This window comes from Phalangium opilio, unplaced genomic scaffold (genome assembly GCF_054372755.1).
Source record: "Phalangium opilio isolate 3A_F unplaced genomic scaffold, DU_Popi_V2 ptg001170l_1, whole genome shotgun sequence".
Lineage (NCBI taxonomy): Eukaryota > Metazoa > Arthropoda > Arachnida > Opiliones > Phalangiidae > Phalangium > Phalangium opilio.
The window spans coordinates 8,945,204-8,960,267 of NW_028324255.1; the positions used below are offsets into that span (position 1 = coordinate 8,945,204).

At 39.1% G+C, this 15,064-nt stretch overlaps 31 non-coding genes across 31 annotated transcripts; all 31 read left to right on the forward strand.

Annotated features, from left to right (window-relative positions):
* The first annotated feature begins 365 nt into the window (after positions 1-365).
* On the forward strand, positions 366-438 carry TRNAK-UUU (transfer RNA lysine (anticodon UUU)). Its single transcript has one exon. It is a non-coding gene; the product is annotated as a tRNA-Lys (tRNA).
* A 287-nt stretch (positions 439-725) lies between these two features.
* On the forward strand, positions 726-798 carry TRNAE-UUC (transfer RNA glutamic acid (anticodon UUC)). The gene has a single exon. It is a non-coding gene; the product is annotated as a tRNA-Glu (tRNA).
* A 287-nt stretch (positions 799-1,085) lies between these two features.
* TRNAK-UUU (transfer RNA lysine (anticodon UUU)) lies at positions 1,086-1,158 on the forward strand. The gene has a single exon. It is a non-coding gene; the product is annotated as a tRNA-Lys (tRNA).
* A 466-nt stretch (positions 1,159-1,624) lies between these two features.
* On the forward strand, positions 1,625-1,697 carry TRNAK-UUU (transfer RNA lysine (anticodon UUU)). The gene has a single exon. It is a non-coding gene; the product is annotated as a tRNA-Lys (tRNA).
* Positions 1,698-2,702: 1,005 nt separating this feature from the next.
* On the forward strand, positions 2,703-2,775 carry TRNAK-UUU (transfer RNA lysine (anticodon UUU)). The gene has a single exon. It is a non-coding gene; the product is annotated as a tRNA-Lys (tRNA).
* Positions 2,776-3,599: 824 nt separating this feature from the next.
* TRNAK-UUU (transfer RNA lysine (anticodon UUU)) lies at positions 3,600-3,672 on the forward strand. The gene has a single exon. It is a non-coding gene; the product is annotated as a tRNA-Lys (tRNA).
* A 643-nt stretch (positions 3,673-4,315) lies between these two features.
* TRNAK-UUU (transfer RNA lysine (anticodon UUU)) lies at positions 4,316-4,388 on the forward strand. The gene has a single exon. It is a non-coding gene; the product is annotated as a tRNA-Lys (tRNA).
* Positions 4,389-4,495: 107 nt separating this feature from the next.
* On the forward strand, positions 4,496-4,568 carry TRNAK-UUU (transfer RNA lysine (anticodon UUU)). Its single transcript has one exon. It is a non-coding gene; the product is annotated as a tRNA-Lys (tRNA).
* Positions 4,569-4,675: 107 nt separating this feature from the next.
* On the forward strand, positions 4,676-4,748 carry TRNAI-UAU (transfer RNA isoleucine (anticodon UAU)). The gene has a single exon. It is a non-coding gene; the product is annotated as a tRNA-Ile (tRNA).
* Positions 4,749-4,854: 106 nt separating this feature from the next.
* TRNAK-UUU (transfer RNA lysine (anticodon UUU)) lies at positions 4,855-4,927 on the forward strand. Its single transcript has one exon. It is a non-coding gene; the product is annotated as a tRNA-Lys (tRNA).
* Positions 4,928-5,034: 107 nt separating this feature from the next.
* On the forward strand, positions 5,035-5,107 carry TRNAK-UUU (transfer RNA lysine (anticodon UUU)). Its single transcript has one exon. It is a non-coding gene; the product is annotated as a tRNA-Lys (tRNA).
* Positions 5,108-5,392: 285 nt separating this feature from the next.
* TRNAK-UUU (transfer RNA lysine (anticodon UUU)) lies at positions 5,393-5,465 on the forward strand. The gene has a single exon. It is a non-coding gene; the product is annotated as a tRNA-Lys (tRNA).
* Positions 5,466-6,108: 643 nt separating this feature from the next.
* Positions 6,109-6,181, forward strand: TRNAK-UUU (transfer RNA lysine (anticodon UUU)). The gene has a single exon. It is a non-coding gene; the product is annotated as a tRNA-Lys (tRNA).
* A 107-nt stretch (positions 6,182-6,288) lies between these two features.
* Positions 6,289-6,361, forward strand: TRNAK-UUU (transfer RNA lysine (anticodon UUU)). The gene has a single exon. It is a non-coding gene; the product is annotated as a tRNA-Lys (tRNA).
* Positions 6,362-6,647: 286 nt separating this feature from the next.
* Positions 6,648-6,720, forward strand: TRNAK-UUU (transfer RNA lysine (anticodon UUU)). The gene has a single exon. It is a non-coding gene; the product is annotated as a tRNA-Lys (tRNA).
* Positions 6,721-7,006: 286 nt separating this feature from the next.
* Positions 7,007-7,079, forward strand: TRNAK-UUU (transfer RNA lysine (anticodon UUU)). The gene has a single exon. It is a non-coding gene; the product is annotated as a tRNA-Lys (tRNA).
* Positions 7,080-7,186: 107 nt separating this feature from the next.
* TRNAK-UUU (transfer RNA lysine (anticodon UUU)) lies at positions 7,187-7,259 on the forward strand. Its single transcript has one exon. It is a non-coding gene; the product is annotated as a tRNA-Lys (tRNA).
* A 286-nt stretch (positions 7,260-7,545) lies between these two features.
* TRNAK-UUU (transfer RNA lysine (anticodon UUU)) lies at positions 7,546-7,618 on the forward strand. Its single transcript has one exon. It is a non-coding gene; the product is annotated as a tRNA-Lys (tRNA).
* A 1,006-nt stretch (positions 7,619-8,624) lies between these two features.
* On the forward strand, positions 8,625-8,697 carry TRNAK-UUU (transfer RNA lysine (anticodon UUU)). The gene has a single exon. It is a non-coding gene; the product is annotated as a tRNA-Lys (tRNA).
* Positions 8,698-8,984: 287 nt separating this feature from the next.
* On the forward strand, positions 8,985-9,057 carry TRNAE-UUC (transfer RNA glutamic acid (anticodon UUC)). The gene has a single exon. It is a non-coding gene; the product is annotated as a tRNA-Glu (tRNA).
* Positions 9,058-9,883: 826 nt separating this feature from the next.
* Positions 9,884-9,956, forward strand: TRNAK-UUU (transfer RNA lysine (anticodon UUU)). Its single transcript has one exon. It is a non-coding gene; the product is annotated as a tRNA-Lys (tRNA).
* A 1,005-nt stretch (positions 9,957-10,961) lies between these two features.
* TRNAK-UUU (transfer RNA lysine (anticodon UUU)) lies at positions 10,962-11,034 on the forward strand. Its single transcript has one exon. It is a non-coding gene; the product is annotated as a tRNA-Lys (tRNA).
* An 824-nt stretch (positions 11,035-11,858) lies between these two features.
* On the forward strand, positions 11,859-11,931 carry TRNAK-UUU (transfer RNA lysine (anticodon UUU)). The gene has a single exon. It is a non-coding gene; the product is annotated as a tRNA-Lys (tRNA).
* Positions 11,932-12,574: 643 nt separating this feature from the next.
* TRNAK-UUU (transfer RNA lysine (anticodon UUU)) lies at positions 12,575-12,647 on the forward strand. Its single transcript has one exon. It is a non-coding gene; the product is annotated as a tRNA-Lys (tRNA).
* A 107-nt stretch (positions 12,648-12,754) lies between these two features.
* Positions 12,755-12,827, forward strand: TRNAK-UUU (transfer RNA lysine (anticodon UUU)). The gene has a single exon. It is a non-coding gene; the product is annotated as a tRNA-Lys (tRNA).
* A 107-nt stretch (positions 12,828-12,934) lies between these two features.
* TRNAI-UAU (transfer RNA isoleucine (anticodon UAU)) lies at positions 12,935-13,007 on the forward strand. Its single transcript has one exon. It is a non-coding gene; the product is annotated as a tRNA-Ile (tRNA).
* A 106-nt stretch (positions 13,008-13,113) lies between these two features.
* Positions 13,114-13,186, forward strand: TRNAK-UUU (transfer RNA lysine (anticodon UUU)). Its single transcript has one exon. It is a non-coding gene; the product is annotated as a tRNA-Lys (tRNA).
* Positions 13,187-13,651: 465 nt separating this feature from the next.
* Positions 13,652-13,724, forward strand: TRNAK-UUU (transfer RNA lysine (anticodon UUU)). The gene has a single exon. It is a non-coding gene; the product is annotated as a tRNA-Lys (tRNA).
* A 643-nt stretch (positions 13,725-14,367) lies between these two features.
* Positions 14,368-14,440, forward strand: TRNAK-UUU (transfer RNA lysine (anticodon UUU)). The gene has a single exon. It is a non-coding gene; the product is annotated as a tRNA-Lys (tRNA).
* A 107-nt stretch (positions 14,441-14,547) lies between these two features.
* On the forward strand, positions 14,548-14,620 carry TRNAK-UUU (transfer RNA lysine (anticodon UUU)). Its single transcript has one exon. It is a non-coding gene; the product is annotated as a tRNA-Lys (tRNA).
* A 286-nt stretch (positions 14,621-14,906) lies between these two features.
* On the forward strand, positions 14,907-14,979 carry TRNAK-UUU (transfer RNA lysine (anticodon UUU)). Its single transcript has one exon. It is a non-coding gene; the product is annotated as a tRNA-Lys (tRNA).
* The last annotated feature ends 85 nt before the right edge of the window (positions 14,980-15,064 follow it).

The following is a 15,064-nucleotide window of genomic DNA, read 5'->3' on the forward strand; positions in this document are numbered from 1 at the left end:
GTTTCAGCCCGGATAGCTCAGTCGGTAGAGCGTTAGGCTTTTAAGTAAACGGTCCAGGGTTCGAGTCCCTGTTCGGGCCATTCGTTTTTTGAACATTCATAAACATTTGAACTTCAGATCATTTCACTTTCAATAAATTTATGTAAATTCTAATTCCAATTTTTACGGGAGTTCACCTCGCTTGAGCCCGGATAGCGCAGTCGGTAGAGCGTTAGGCTTTTAACCTAACGGTTAAGGGTTCGAGTCCCTGTTTGGGCGACTCTGTTTTTAAATAATCATCAATATTTTAAACTTTAGATCACTTAATTTCCAGGAAAATTATTTAAATTCTAATCCCAATTATTACGGGAGTTCACCTCGCTTGAGCCCGGATAGCTCAGTCGGTAGAGCGTTAGGCTTTTAACCTAACGGTTAAGGGTTCGAGTCCCTGTTTGGGCGACTCTGTTTTTAAAGAATCATCAGTAATTTAAACTTCAGATCACTTAATTTCCAGTAAAATTATTTAAATTCTAATCCCAATTATTACGGGAGTTCATGCCGTTTCAGCCCGGATCGCTCAGTCGGTAGAGCGTTAAGCCTTCAACCTAACGGTCCAGGGTTCGCGTCCCTGTTCGGGCGACTCTGTTTTTGAAGAATCATCAATAATTTAAACTTCAGATCATTTAATTTCCAGTAAAATAATTTAAATTCTAATCCTAATTATTACGGGAGTTCATTTCGTTTCAGCCCGGATAGCTCAGTCGGTAGAGCGTTAAGCCTTCAACCTAACGGTCCAGGGTTCGAGTCCCTGTTCGGGCGACTCTGTTTTTGAAGAATCGTCAATAATTTAAACTTCAGATCGTTTCACTTTCAATAAATTTATGTAAATTCTAATTCCAATTATTACGGGAGTTCACCTCGCTTGAGCGCGGATAGCTCAGTCGGTAGAGCGTTAGGCTTTTAACCTAACGGTTAAGGGTTCGAGTCCCTGTTTGGGCGACTCTGTTTTTAAAGAATCATCAATATTTTAAACTTTAGATCACTTAATTTCCACTAAAATTATTTAAATTCTAATCCCAATTATTACGGGAGTTCACCTCGCTTGAGCCCGGATAGCTCAGTCGGTAGAGCGTTAGGCTTTTAACCTAACGGTTAAGGGTTCGAGTCCCTGTTTGGGCGACTCTGTTTTTAAAGGGTCATCAATAATTTAAACTTCAGATCACTTAATTTCCAGTAAAATTATTTAAATTCTAATCCCAATTATTACGGGAGTTCATATCGTTTCAGCCCGGATAGCTCAGTCGGTAGAGCGTTAAGCCTTCAACGTAACGGTCCAGGGTTCGCGTCCCTGTTCGGGCGACTCTGTTTTTGAAGAATCATCAATAATTTAAACTTCAGATCACTTAATTTCCAGTAAAATTATTTAAATTCTAATCCCAATTATTACGGGAGTTCATATCGTTTCAGCCCGGATAGCTCAGTCGGTAGAGCGTTAGGCTTTTAAGTAAACGGTCCAGGGTTCGAGTCCCTGTTCGGGCGATTCGTTTTTTGAACATTCATAAACATTTGAACTTCAGATCATTTCACTTTCAATAAATTTATGTAAATTCTAATTCCAATTTTTACGGGAGTTCACCTCGCTTGAGCCCGGATAGCTCAGTCGGTAGAGCGTTAGGCTTTTAACCTAACGGTTAAGGGTTCGAGTCCCTGTTTGGGCGACTCTGTTTTTAAAGGGTCATCAATAATTTAAACTTCAGATCACTTAATTTCCAGTAAAATTATTTAAATTCTAATCCCAATTATTACGGGAGTTCATATCGTTTCAGCCCGGATAGCTCAGTCGGTAGAGCGTTAGGCTTTTAAGCTAACGGTCCAGGGTTCGAGTACCTGTTCGGGCGATTCACTTTTTGAACATTCATAAAAATTTGAACTTCATATCATTTCTCTTGGAGTAAAATTATGAAAATTCTAATCCCAATTATTACGGGAGTTCACCTCGCTTGAGCCCGGATAGCTTAGTCGGTAGAGCGTTAGGCTTTTAACCTAACGGCCCAATGTTCGAGTCCCTGATCGGACGATTCTGTTTTTAAAGAATCATCAATAATTTAAACTTCAGATCGTTTACCTTTCAATAAATTTATGTAAATTCTAATTCCAATTATTACGGGAGTTCATGTCGTTTCAGCTCGGATCGCTCAGTCGGTAGAGCGTTAAGCCTTCAACCTAACGGTCCAGGGTTCGCGCCCCTGTTCGGGCGACTCTGTTTTTGAAGAATAATCAATAATTTAAACTTCAGATCATTTAATTTCCAAAAAAATAATTTAAATTCTAATCCTAATTATTACGGGAGTTCATTTCGTTTAAGCCCGGATAGCTCAGTCTGTAGAGCGTTAAGCCTTCAACCTAACGGTCCAGGGTTCCAGTCCCTGTTCGGGCGACTCTGTTTTTGAAGAATCGTCAATAATTTAAACTTCAGATCGTTTCACTTTCAATAAATTTATGTAAATTCTAATTCCAATTATTACGGGAGTTCACCTCGCTTGAGCGCGGATAGCTCAGTCGGTAGAGCGTTAGGCTTTTAAGTAAACGGTCCAGGGTTCGAGTCCCTGTTCGGGCGATTCGTTTTTTGAACATTCATAAACATTTGAACTTCAGATCATTTCACTTTCAATAAATTTATGTAAATTCTAATTCCAATTTTTACGGGAGTTCACCTCGCTTGAGCCCGGATAGCTCAGTCGGTAGAGCGTTAGGCTTTTAACCTAACGGTTAAGGGTTCGAGTCCCTGTTTGGGCGACTCTGTTTTTAAAGAATCATCAGTAATTTAAACTTCAGATCACTTAATTTCCAGTAAAATTATTTAAATTCTAATCCCAATTATTACGGGAGTTCATGCCGTTTCAGCCCGGATCGCTCAGTCGGTAGAGCGTTAAGCCTTCAACCTAACGGTCCAGGGTTCGCGTCCCTGTTCGGGCGACTCTGTTTTTGAAGAATCATCAATAATTTAAACTTCAGATCATTTAATTTCCAGTAAAATAATTTAAATTCTAATCCTAATTATTACGGGAGTTCATTTCGTTTCAGCCCGGATAGCTCAGTCGGTAGAGCGTAAAGCCTTCAACCTAACGGTCCAGGGTTCGAGTCCTTGTTCGGGCGACTCTGTTTTTGAAGAATCATCAATAATTTAAACTTCAGATCACTTAATTTCCAGTAAAATTATTTAAATTCTAATCCCAATTAATACGGGAGTTCATATCGTTTCAGCCCGGATAGCTCAGTCGGTAGAGCGTTAGGCTTTTAAGTAAACGGTCCAGGGTTCGAGTCCCTGTTCGGGCGATTCGTTTTTTGAACATTCATAAACATTTGAACTTCAGATCATTTCACTTTCAATAAATTTATGTAAATTCTAATCCCAATTATTACGGGAGTTCATTTCGTTTCAGGCCGGATAGCTCAGTCGGTAGAGTGTTAGGCTTTTAACCTAACGGTCCAGGGTTCGAGTACCTGTTCGGGCGATTCACTTTTTGAACATTCATAAAAATTTGAACTTCATATCATTTCTCTTGGAGTAAAATTATGAAAATTCTAATCCCAATTATTACTGGGTTCACCTCGCTTGAGCCCGGATAGCTCAGTCGGTAGAGTGTTAGGCTTTTAACCTAACGGTCCAGGGTTCGAGTACCTGTTCGGGCGATTCACTTTTTGAACATTCATAAAAATATGAACTTCATATCATTTCTCTTGGAGTAAAATTATGAAAATTCTAATCCCAATTATTACGGGAGTTCACCTCGCTTGAACCCGGATAGCTCAGTCGGAAGAGCGTTAGGCTTAAACCTAACGGTCCAGGGTTCGAGTCCCTGTTCGGGCGACTCTGTTTTGAAGAATCATCAATAATTTAAACTTCAGATCATTTCACTTTCAATAAATTTATGTAAATTCTAATTCCAATTATTACGGGAGTTCACCTCGATAGAGCCCGGATAGCTCAGTCGGTAGAGCGTTAGACTTTTAACCTAACGGTCCAAGGTTCGAGTCCCTGTTCGGTCCACTTTGTTTTTAAAGAATCATCAATAATTTAAAATTCAGATCATTTAATTTGCAGTAAAATTATTGAAATTCTAATCCCAATTATTACGGTAGTTCATTTCGTTTCAGGCCGGATATCTCAGTCGGTAGAGTGTTAGGCTTTTAACCTAACGGTCCAGGGTTCGAGTACCTGTTCGGGCGATTCAATTTTTGAACATTCATAAAAATTTGAACTGCATATCATTTCTCTTAGAGTAAAATTATGAAAATTCTAATCCCAATTATTAAGGGAGTTCACCTCGCTTGAGCCCGGATAGCTCAGTCGGTAGAGCGTTAGGCTTTTAACCTAACGGCCCAGGGTTCGAGTCCCTGATCGGACTATTCTGTTTTTAAAGAATCATCAATAATTTAAACTTCAGATCGTTTCACTTTCAATAAATTTATGTTAATTCTAATTCCAATTTTTACGGGAGTTCACCTCGCTTGAGCCCGGATAGCTCAGTCGGTAGAGCGTTAGGTTTTTAACCTAACGGTTAAGGGTTCGAGTCCCTGTTTGGGCGACTCTGTTTTTAAAGAATCATCAATAATTTAAACTTCAGATCACTTAATTTCCAGTAAAATTATTTAAATTCTAATCCCAATTATTACGGGAGTTCATTTCGTTTCAGGCCGGATAGCTCAGTCGGTAGAGTGTTAGGCTTATAACCTAACGGTCCAGGGTTCGAGTACCTGTTCGGGCGATTCACTTTTTGAACATTCATAAAAATTTGAACTGCATATCATTTCTCTTAGAGTAAAATTATGAAAATTCTAATCCCAATTATTAAGGGAGTTCACCTCGCTTGAGCCCGGATAGCTCAGTCGGTAGAGCGTTAGGCTTTTAACCTAACGGCCCAGGGTTCGAGTCCCTGATCGGACGATTCTGTTTTTAAAGAATCATCAATAATTTAAACTTCAGATCGTTTCACTTTCAATAAATTTATGTTAATTCTAATTCCAATTTTTACGGGAGTTCACCTCGCTTGAGCCCGGATAGCTCAGTCGGTAGAGCGTTAGGTTTTTAACCTAACGGTTAAGGGTTCGAGTCCCTGTTTGGGCGACTCTGTTTTTAAACAGTCATCAATAATTTAAACTTCAGATCACTTAATTTCCAGTAAAATTATTTAAATTCTAATCCCAATTATTACGGGAGTTCATTTCGTTTCAGGCCGGATAGCTCAGTCGGTAGAGTGTTAGGCTTTTAACCTAACGGTCCAGGGTTCGAGTACCTGTTCGGGCGATTCACTTTTTGAACATTCATAAAAATTTGAACTTCATATCATTTCTCTTGGAGTAAAATTATGAAAATTCTAATCCCAATTATTACTGGGTTCACCTCGCTTGAGCCCGGATAGCTCAGTCGGTAGAGTGTTAGGCTTTTAACCTAACGGTCCAGGGTTCGAGTACCTGTTCGGGCGATTCACTTTTTGAACATTCATAAAAATTTGAACTTCATATCATTTCTCTTGGAGTAAAATTATGAAAATTCTAATCCCAATTATTACAGGAGTTCACCTCGCTTGAACCCGGATAGCTCAGTCGGAAGAGCGTTAGGCTTAAACCTAACGGTCCAGGGTTCGAGTCCCTGTTCGGGCGACTCTGTTTTGAAGAATCATCAATAATTTAAACTTCAGATCATTTAACTTTCAATAAATTTATGTAAATTCTAATTCCAATTATTACGGGAGTTCACCTCGATTGAGCCCGGATAGCTCAGTCGGTAGAGCGTTAGACTTTTAACCTAACATTCCAAGGTTCGAGTCCCTGTTCGGTCGACTTTGTTTTTAAAGAATCATCAATAATTTAAAATTCAGATCATTTAATTTGCAGTAAAATTATTGAAATTCTAATCCCAATTATTACGGTAGTTCATTTCGTTTCAGGCCGGATATCTCAGTCGGTAGAGTGTTAGGCTTTTAACCTAACGGTCCAGGGTTCGAGTACCTGTTCGGGCGATTCACTTTTTGAACATTCATAAAAATTTGAACTGCATATCATTTCTCTTAGAGTAAAATTATGAAAATTCTATTCCCAATTATTAAGGGAGTTCACCTCGCTTGAGCCCGGATAGCTCAGTCGGTAGAGCGTTAGGCTTTTAACCTAACGGCCCAGGGTTCGAGTCCCTGATCGGACGATTCTGTTTTTAAAGAATCATCAATAATTTAAACTTCAGATCGTTTCACTTTCAATAAATTTATGTTAATTCTAATTCCAATTTTTACGGGAGTTCACCTCGCTTGAGCCCGGATAGCTCAGTCGGTAGAGCGTTAGGTTTTTAACCTAACGGTTAAGGGTTCGAGTCCCTGTTTGGGCGACTCTGTTTTTAAAGAATCATCAATAATTTAAACTTCAGATCACTTAATTTCCATTAAAATTATTTAAATTCTAATCCCAATTATTACGGGAGTTCATTTCGTTTCAGGCCGGATAGCTCAGTCGGTAGAGTGTTAGGCTTTTAACCTAACGGTCCAGGGTTCGAGTACCTGTTCGGGCGATTCACTTTTTGAACATTCATAAAAATTTGAACTTCATATCATTTCTCTTGGAGTAAAATTATGAAAATTCTAATCCCAATAATTACGGGAGTTCACTTCGCTTGAGCCCGGATAGCTCAGTCGGTAGAGCGTTAGGCTTTTAACCTAATGGCCCAGGGTTCGAGTCCCTGATCGGACGATTCCGTTTTTAAAGAATCATCAATAATTTAAACTTCAGATCATTTAATTTGCAGTAAAATTATTGAAATTCTAATCCCAATTATTACGGTAGTTCATTTCGTTTCAGGCCGGATATCTCAGTCGGTAGAGTGTTAGGCTTTTAACCTAACGGTCCAGGGTTCGAGTACCTGTTCGGGCGATTCAATTTTTGAACATTCATAAAAATTTGAACTGCATATCATTTCTCTTAGAGTAAAATTATGAAAATTCTAATCCCAATTATTAAGGGAGTTCACCTCGCTTGAGCCCGGATAGCTCAGTCGGTAGAGCGTTAGGCTTTTAACCTAACGGCCCAGGGTTCGAGTCCCTGATCGGACGATTCTGTTTTTAAAGAATCATCAATAATTTAAACTTCAGATCGTTTCACTTTCAATAAATTTATGTTAATTCTAATTCCAATTTTTACGGGAGTTCACCTCGCTTGAGCCCGGATAGCTCAGTCGGTAGAGCGTTAGGTTTTTAACCTAACGGTTAAGGGTTCGAGTCCCTGTTTGGGCGACTCTGTTTTTAAAGAATCATCAATAATTTAAACTTCAGATCACTTAATTTCCAGTAAAATTATTTAAATTCTAATCCCAATTATTACGGGAGTTCATTTCGTTTCAGGCCGGATAGCTCAGTCGGTAGAGTGTTAGGCTTTTAACCTAACGGTCCAGGGTTCGAGTACCTGTTCGGGCGATTCACTTTTTGAACATTCATAAAAATTTGAACTTCATATCATTTCTCTTCGAGTAAAATTATGAAAATTCTAATCCCAATAATTACGGGAGTTCACTTCGCTTGAGCCCGGATAGCTCAGTCGGTAGAGCGTTAGGCTTTTAACCTAATGGCCCAGGGTTCGAGTCCCTGATCGGACGATTCTGTTTTTAAAGAATCATCAATAATTTAAACTTCAGATCGTTTCACTTTCAATAAATGTATGTAAATTCTAATTCCAATTTTTACGGGAGTTCACCTCGCTTGAGCCCGGATAGCTCAGTCGGTAGAGCGTTAGGCTTTTAACCTAACGGTTAAGGGTTCGAGTCCCTGTTTGGGGGACTCTGTTTTTAAAGAATCATCAGTAATTTAAACTTCAGATCACTTAATTTCCAGTAAAATTATTTAAATTCTAATCCCAATTATTACGGGAGTTCATGCCGTTTCAGCCCGGATCGCTCAGTCGGTAGAGCGTTAAGCCTTCAACCTAACGGTCCAGGGTTCGCGTCCCTGTTCGGGCGACTCTGTTTTTGAAGAATCATCAATAATTTAAACTTCAGATCATTTAATTTCCAGTAAAATAATTTAAATTCTAATCCTAATTATTACGGGAGTTCATTTCGTTTCAGCCCGGATAGCTCAGTCGGTAGAGCGTAAAGCCTTCAACCTAACGGTCCAGGGTTCGAGTCCTTGTTCGGGCGACTCTCGTTTTGAAGAATCATCAATAATTTAAACTTCAGATCACTTAATTTCCAGTAAAATTATTTAAATTCTAATCCCAATTATTACGGGAGTTCATATCGTTTCAGCCCGGATAGCTCAGTCGGTAGAGCGTTAGGCTTTTAAGTAAACGGTCCAGGGTTCGAGTCCCTGTTCGGGCCATTCGTTTTTTGAACATTCATAAACATTTGAACTTCAGATCATTTCACTTTCAATAAATTTATGTAAATTCTTATTCCAATTTTTACGGGAGTTCACCTCGCTTGAGCCCGGATAGCGCAGTCGGTAGAGCGTTAGGCTTTTAACCTAACGGTTAAGGGTTCGAGTCCCTGTTTGGGCGACTCTGTTTTTAAATAATCATCAATATTTTAAACTTTAGATCACTTAATTTCCAGGAAAATTATTTAAATTCTAATCCCAATTATTACGGGAGTTCACCTCGCTTGAGCCCGGATAGCTCAGTCGGTAGAGCGTTAGGCTTTTAACCTAACGGTTAAGGGTTCGAGTCCCTGTTTGGGCGACTCTGTTTTTAAAGAATCATCAGTAATTTAAACTTCAGATCACTTAATTTCCAGTAAAATTATTTAAATTCTAATCCCAATTATTACGGGAGTTCATGCCGTTTCAGCCCGGATCGCTCAGTCGGTAGAGCGTTAAGCCTTCAACCTAACGGTCCAGGGTTCGCGTCCCTGTTCGGGCGACTCTGTTTTTGAAGAATCATCAATAATTTAAACTTCAGATCATTTAATTTCCAGTAAAATAATTTAAATTCTAATCCTAATTATTACGGGAGTTCATTTCGTTTCAGCCCGGATAGCTCAGTCGGTAGAGCGTTAAGCCTTCAACCTAACGGTCCAGGGTTCGAGTCCCTGTTCGGGCGACTCTGTTTTTGAAGAATCGTCAATAATTTAAACTTCAGATCGTTTCACTTTCAATAAATTTATGTAAATTCTAATTCCAATTATTACGGGAGTTCACCTCGCTTGAGCGCGGATAGCTCAGTCGGTAGAGCGTTAGGCTTTTAACCTAACGGTTAAGGGTTCGAGTCCCTGTTTGGGCGACTCTGTTTTTAAAGAATCATCAATATTTTAAACTTTAGATCACTTAATTTCCACTAAAATTATTTAAATTCTAATCCCAATTATTACGGGAGTTCACCTCGCTTGAACCCGGATAGCTCAGTCGGTAGAGCGTTAGGCTTTTAACCTAACGGTTAAGGGTTCGAGTCCCTGTTTGGGCGACTCTGTTTTTAAAGAATCATCAATAATTTAAACTTCAGATCACTTAATTTCCAGTAAAATTATTTAAATTCTAATCCCAATTATTACGGGAGTTCATGTCGTTTCAGCCCGGATCGCTCAGTCGGTAGAGCGTTAAGCCTTCAACGTAACGGTCCAGGGTTCGCGTCCCTGTTCGGGCGACTCTGTTTTTGAAGAATCATCAATAATTTAAACTTCAGATCACTTAATTTCCAGTAAAATTATTTAAATTCTAATCCCAATTATTACGGGAGTTCATATCGTTTCAGCCCGGATAGCTCAGTCGGTAGAGCGTTAGGCTTTTAAGTAAACGGTCCAGGGTTCGAGTCCCTGTTCGGGCGATTCGTTTTTTGAACATTCATAAACATTTGAACTTCAGATCATTTCACTTTCAATAAATTTATGTAAATTCTAATTCCAATTTTTACGGGAGTTCACCTCGCTTGAGCCCGGATAGCTCAGTCGGTAGAGCGTTAGGCTTTTAACCTAACGGTTAAGGGTTCGAGTCCCTGTTTGGGCGACTCTGTTTTTAAAGGGTCATCAATAATTTAAACTTCAGATCACTTAATTTCCAGTAAAATTATTTAAATTCTAATCCCAATTATTACGGGAGTTCATATCGTTTCAGCCCGGATAGCTCAGTCGGTAGAGCGTTAGGCTTTTAAGCTAACGGTCCAGGGTTCGAGTACCTGTTCGGGCGATTCACTTTTTGAACATTCATAAAAATTTGAACTTCATATCATTTCTCTTGGAGTAAAATTATGAAAATTCTAATCCCAATTATTACGGGAGTTCACCTCGCTTGAGCCCGGATAGCTTAGTCGGTAGAGCGTTAGGCTTTTAACCTAACGGCCCAATGTTCGAGTCCCTGATCGGACGATTCTGTTTTTAAAGAATCATCAATAATTTAAACTTCAGATCGTTTACCTTTCAATAAATTTATGTAAATTCTAATTCCAATTATTACGGGAGTTCATGTCGTTTCAGCTCGGATCGCTCAGTCGGTAGAGCGTTAAGCCTTCAACCTAACGGTCCAGGGTTCGCGCCCCTGTTCGGGCGACTCTGTTTTTGAAGAATAATCAATAATTTAAACTTCAGATCATTTAATTTCCAAAAAAATAATTTAAATTCTAATCCTAATTATTACGGGAGTTCATTTCGTTTAAGCCCGGATAGCTCAGTCTGTAGAGCGTTAAGCCTTCAACCTAACGGTCCAGGGTTCCAGTCCCTGTTCGGGCGACTCTGTTTTTGAAGAATCGTCAATAATTTAAACTTCAGATCGTTTCACTTTCAATAAATTTATGTAAATTCTAATTCCAATTATTACGGGAGTTCACCTCGCTTGAGCGCGGATAGCTCAGTCGGTAGAGCGTTAGGCTTTTAAGTAAACGGTCCAGGGTTCGAGTCCCTGTTCGGGCGATTCGTTTTTTGAACATTCATAAACATTTGAACTTCAGATCATTTCACTTTCAATAAATTTATGTAAATTCTAATTCCAATTTTTACGGGAGTTCACCTCGCTTGAGCCCGGATAGCTCAGTCGGTAGAGCGTTAGGCTTTTAACCTAACGGTTAAGGGTTCGAGTCCCTGTTTGGGCGACTCTGTTTTTAAAGAATCATCAGTAATTTAAACTTCAGATCACTTAATTTCCAGTAAAATTATTTAAATTCTAATCCCAATTATTACGGGAGTTCATGCCGTTTCAGCCCGGATCGCTCAGTCGGTAGAGCGTTAAGCCTTCAACCTAACGGTCCAGGGTTCGCGTCCCTGTTCGGGCGACTCTGTTTTTGAAGAATCATCAATAATTTAAACTTCAGATCATTTAATTTCCAGTAAAATAATTTAAATTCTAATCCTAATTATTACGGGAGTTCATTTCGTTTCAGCCCGGATAGCTCAGTCGGTAGAGCGTAAAGCCTTCAACCTAACGGTCCAGGGTTCGAGTCCTTGTTCGGGCGACTCTGTTTTTGAAGAATCATCAATAATTTAAACTTCAGATCACTTAATTTCCAGTAAAATTATTTAAATTCTAATCCCAATTAATACGGGAGTTCATATCGTTTCAGCCCGGATAGCTCAGTCGGTAGAGCGTTAGGCTTTTAAGTAAACGGTCCAGGGTTCGAGTCCCTGTTCGGGCGATTCGTTTTTTGAACATTCATAAACATTTGAACTTCAGATCATTTCACTTTCAATAAATTTATGTAAATTCTAATCCCAATTATTACGGGAGTTCATTTCGTTTCATTCCGGATAGCTCAGTCGGTAGAGTGTTAGGCTTTTAACCTAACGGTCCAGGGTTCGAGTACCTGTTCGGGCGATTCACTTTTTGAACATTCATAAAAATTTGAACTTCATATCATTTCTCTTGGAGTAAAATTATGAAAATTCTAATCCCAATTATTACTGGGTTCACCTCGCTTGAGCCCGGATAGCTCAGTCGGTAGAGTGTTAGGCTTTTAACCTAACGGTCCAGGGTTCGAGTACCTGTTCGGGCGATTCACTTTTTGAACATTCATAAAAATATGAACTTCATATCATTTCTCTTGGAGTAAAATTATGAAAATTCTAATCCCAATTATTACGGGAGTTCACCTCGCTTGAACCCGGATAGCTCAGTCGGAAGAGCGTTAGGCTTAAACCTAACGGTCCAGGGTTCGAGTCCCTGTTCGGGCGACTCTGTTTTGAAGAATCATCAATAATTTAAACTTCAGATCATTTCACTTTCAATAAATTTATGTAAATTCTAATTCCAATTATTACGGGAGTTCACCTCGATAGAGCCCGGATAGCTCAGTCGGTAGAGCGTTAGACTTTTAACCTAACGGTCCAAGGTTCGAGTCCCTGTTCGGTCCACTTTGTTTTTAAAGAATCATCAATAATTTAAAATTCAGATCATTTAATTTGCAGTAAAATTATTGAAATTCTAATCCCAATTATTACGGTAGTTCATTTCGTTTCAGGCCGGATATCTCAGTCGGTAGAGTGTTAGGCTTTTAACCTAACGGTCCAGGGTTCGAGTACCTGTTCGGGCGATTCAATTTTTGAACATTCATAAAAATTTGAACTGCATATCATTTCTCTTAGAGTAAAATTATGAAAATTCTAATCCCAATTATTAAGGGAGTTCACCTCGCTTGAGCCCGGATAGCTCAGTCGGTAGAGCGTTAGGCTTTTAACCTAACGGCCCAGGGTTCGAGTCCCTGATCGGACTATTCTGTTTTTAAAGAATCATCAATAATTTAAACTTCAGATCGTTTCACTTTCAATAAATTTATGTTAATTCTAATTCCAATTTTTACGGGAGTTCACCTCGCTTGAGCCCGGATAGCTCAGTCGGTAGAGCGTTAGGTTTTTAACCTAACGGTTAAGGGTTCGAGTCCCTGTTTGGGCGACTCTGTTTTTAAAGAATCATCAATAATTTAAACTTCAGATCACTTAATTTCCAGTAAAATTATTTAAATTCTAATCCCAATTATTACGGGAGTTCATTTCGTTTCAGGCCGGATAGCTCAGTCGGTAGAGTGTTAGGCTTATAACCTAACGGTCCAGGGTTCGAGTACCTGTTCGGGCGATTCACTTTTTGAACATTCATAAAAATTTGAACTGCATATCATTTCTCTTAGAGTAAAATTATGAAAATTCTAATCCCAATTATTAAGGGAGTTCACCTCGCTTGAGCCCGGATAGCTCAGTCGGTAGAGCGTTAGGCTTTTAACCTAACGGCCCAGGGTTCGAGTCCCTGATCGGACGATTCTGTTTTTAAAGAATCATCAATAATTTAAACTTCAGATCGTTTCACTTTCAATAAATTTATGTTAATTCTAATTCCAATTTTTACGGGAGTTCACCTCGCTTGAGCCCGGATAGCTCAGGCGGTAGAGCGTTAGGTTTTTAACCTAACGGTTAAGGGTTCGAGTCCCTGTTTGGGCGACTCTGTTTTTAAACAGTCATCAATAATTTAAACTTCAGATCACTTAATTTCCAGTAAAATTATTTAAATTCTAATCCCAATTATTACGGGAGTTCATTTCGTTTCAGGCCGGATAGCTCAGTCGGTAGAGTGTTAGGCTTTTAACCTAACGGTCCAGGGTTCGAGTACCTGTTCGGGCGATTCACTTTTTGAACATTCATAAAAATTTGAACTTCATATCATTTCTCTTGGAGTAAAATTATGAAAATTCTAATCCCAATTATTACTGGGTTCACCTCGCTTGAGCCCGGATAGCTCAGTCGGTAGAGTGTTAGGCTTTTAACCTAACGGTCCAGGGTTCGAGTACCTGTTCGGGCGATTCACTTTTTGAACATTCATAAAAATTTGAACTTCATATCATTTCTCTTGGAGTAAAATTATGAAAATTCTAATCCCAATTATTACAGGAGTTCACCTCGCTTGAACCCGGATAGCTCAGTCGGAAGAGCGTTAGGCTTAAACCTAACGGTCCAGGGTTCGAGTCCCTGTTCGGGCGACTCTGTTTTGAAGAATCATCAATAATTTAAACTTCAGATCATTTAACTTTCAATAAATTTATGTAAATTCTAATTCCAATTATTACGGGAGTTCACCTCGATTGAGCCCGGATAGCTCAGTCGGTAGAGCGTTAGACTTTTAACCTAACATTCCAAGGTTCGAGTCCCTGTTCGGTCGACTTTGTTTTTAAAGAATCATCAATAATTTAAAATTCAGATCATTTAATTTGCAGTAAAATTATTGAAATTCTAATCCCAATTATTACGGTAGTTCATTTCGTTTCAGGCCGGATATCTCAGTCGGTAGAGTGTTAGGCTTTTAACCTAACGGTCCAGGGTTCGAGTACCTGTTCGGGCGATTCAATTTTTGAACATTCATAAAAATTTGAACTGCATATCATTTCTCTTAGAGTAAAATTATGAAAATTCTAATCCCAATTATTAAGGGAGTTCACCTCGCTTGAGCCCGGATAGCTCAGTCGGTAGAGCGTTAGGCTTTTAACCTAACGGCCCAGGGTTCGAGTCCCTGATCGGACTATTCTGTTTTTAAAGAATCATCAATAATTTAAACTTCAGATCGTTTCACTTTCAATAAATTTATGTTAATTCTAATTCCAATTTTTACGGGAGTTCACCTCGCTTGAGCCCGGATAGCTCAGTCGGTAGAGCGTTAGGTTTTTAACCTAACGGTTAAGGGTTCGAGTCCCTGTTTGGGCGACTCTGTTTTTAAAGAATCATCAATAATTTAAACTTCAGATCACTTAATTTCCAGTAAAATTATTTAAATTCTAATCCCAATTATTACGGGAGTTCATTTCGTTTCAGGCCGGATAGCTCAGTCGGTAGAGTGTTAGGCTTTTAACCTAACGGTCCAGGGTTCGAGTACCTGTTCGGGCGATTCACTTTTTGAACATTCATAAAAATTTGAACTGCATATCATTTCTCTTAGAGTAAAATTATGAAAATTCTAATCCCAATTATTAAGGGAGTTCACCTCGCTTGAGCCCGGATAGCTCAGTCGGTAGAGCGTTAGGCTTTTAACCTAACGGCCCAGGGTTCGAGTCCCTGATCGGACGATTCTGTTTTTAAAGAATCATCAATAATTTAAACTTCAGATCGTTTCACTTTCAATAAATTTATGTTAATTCTAATTCCAATTTT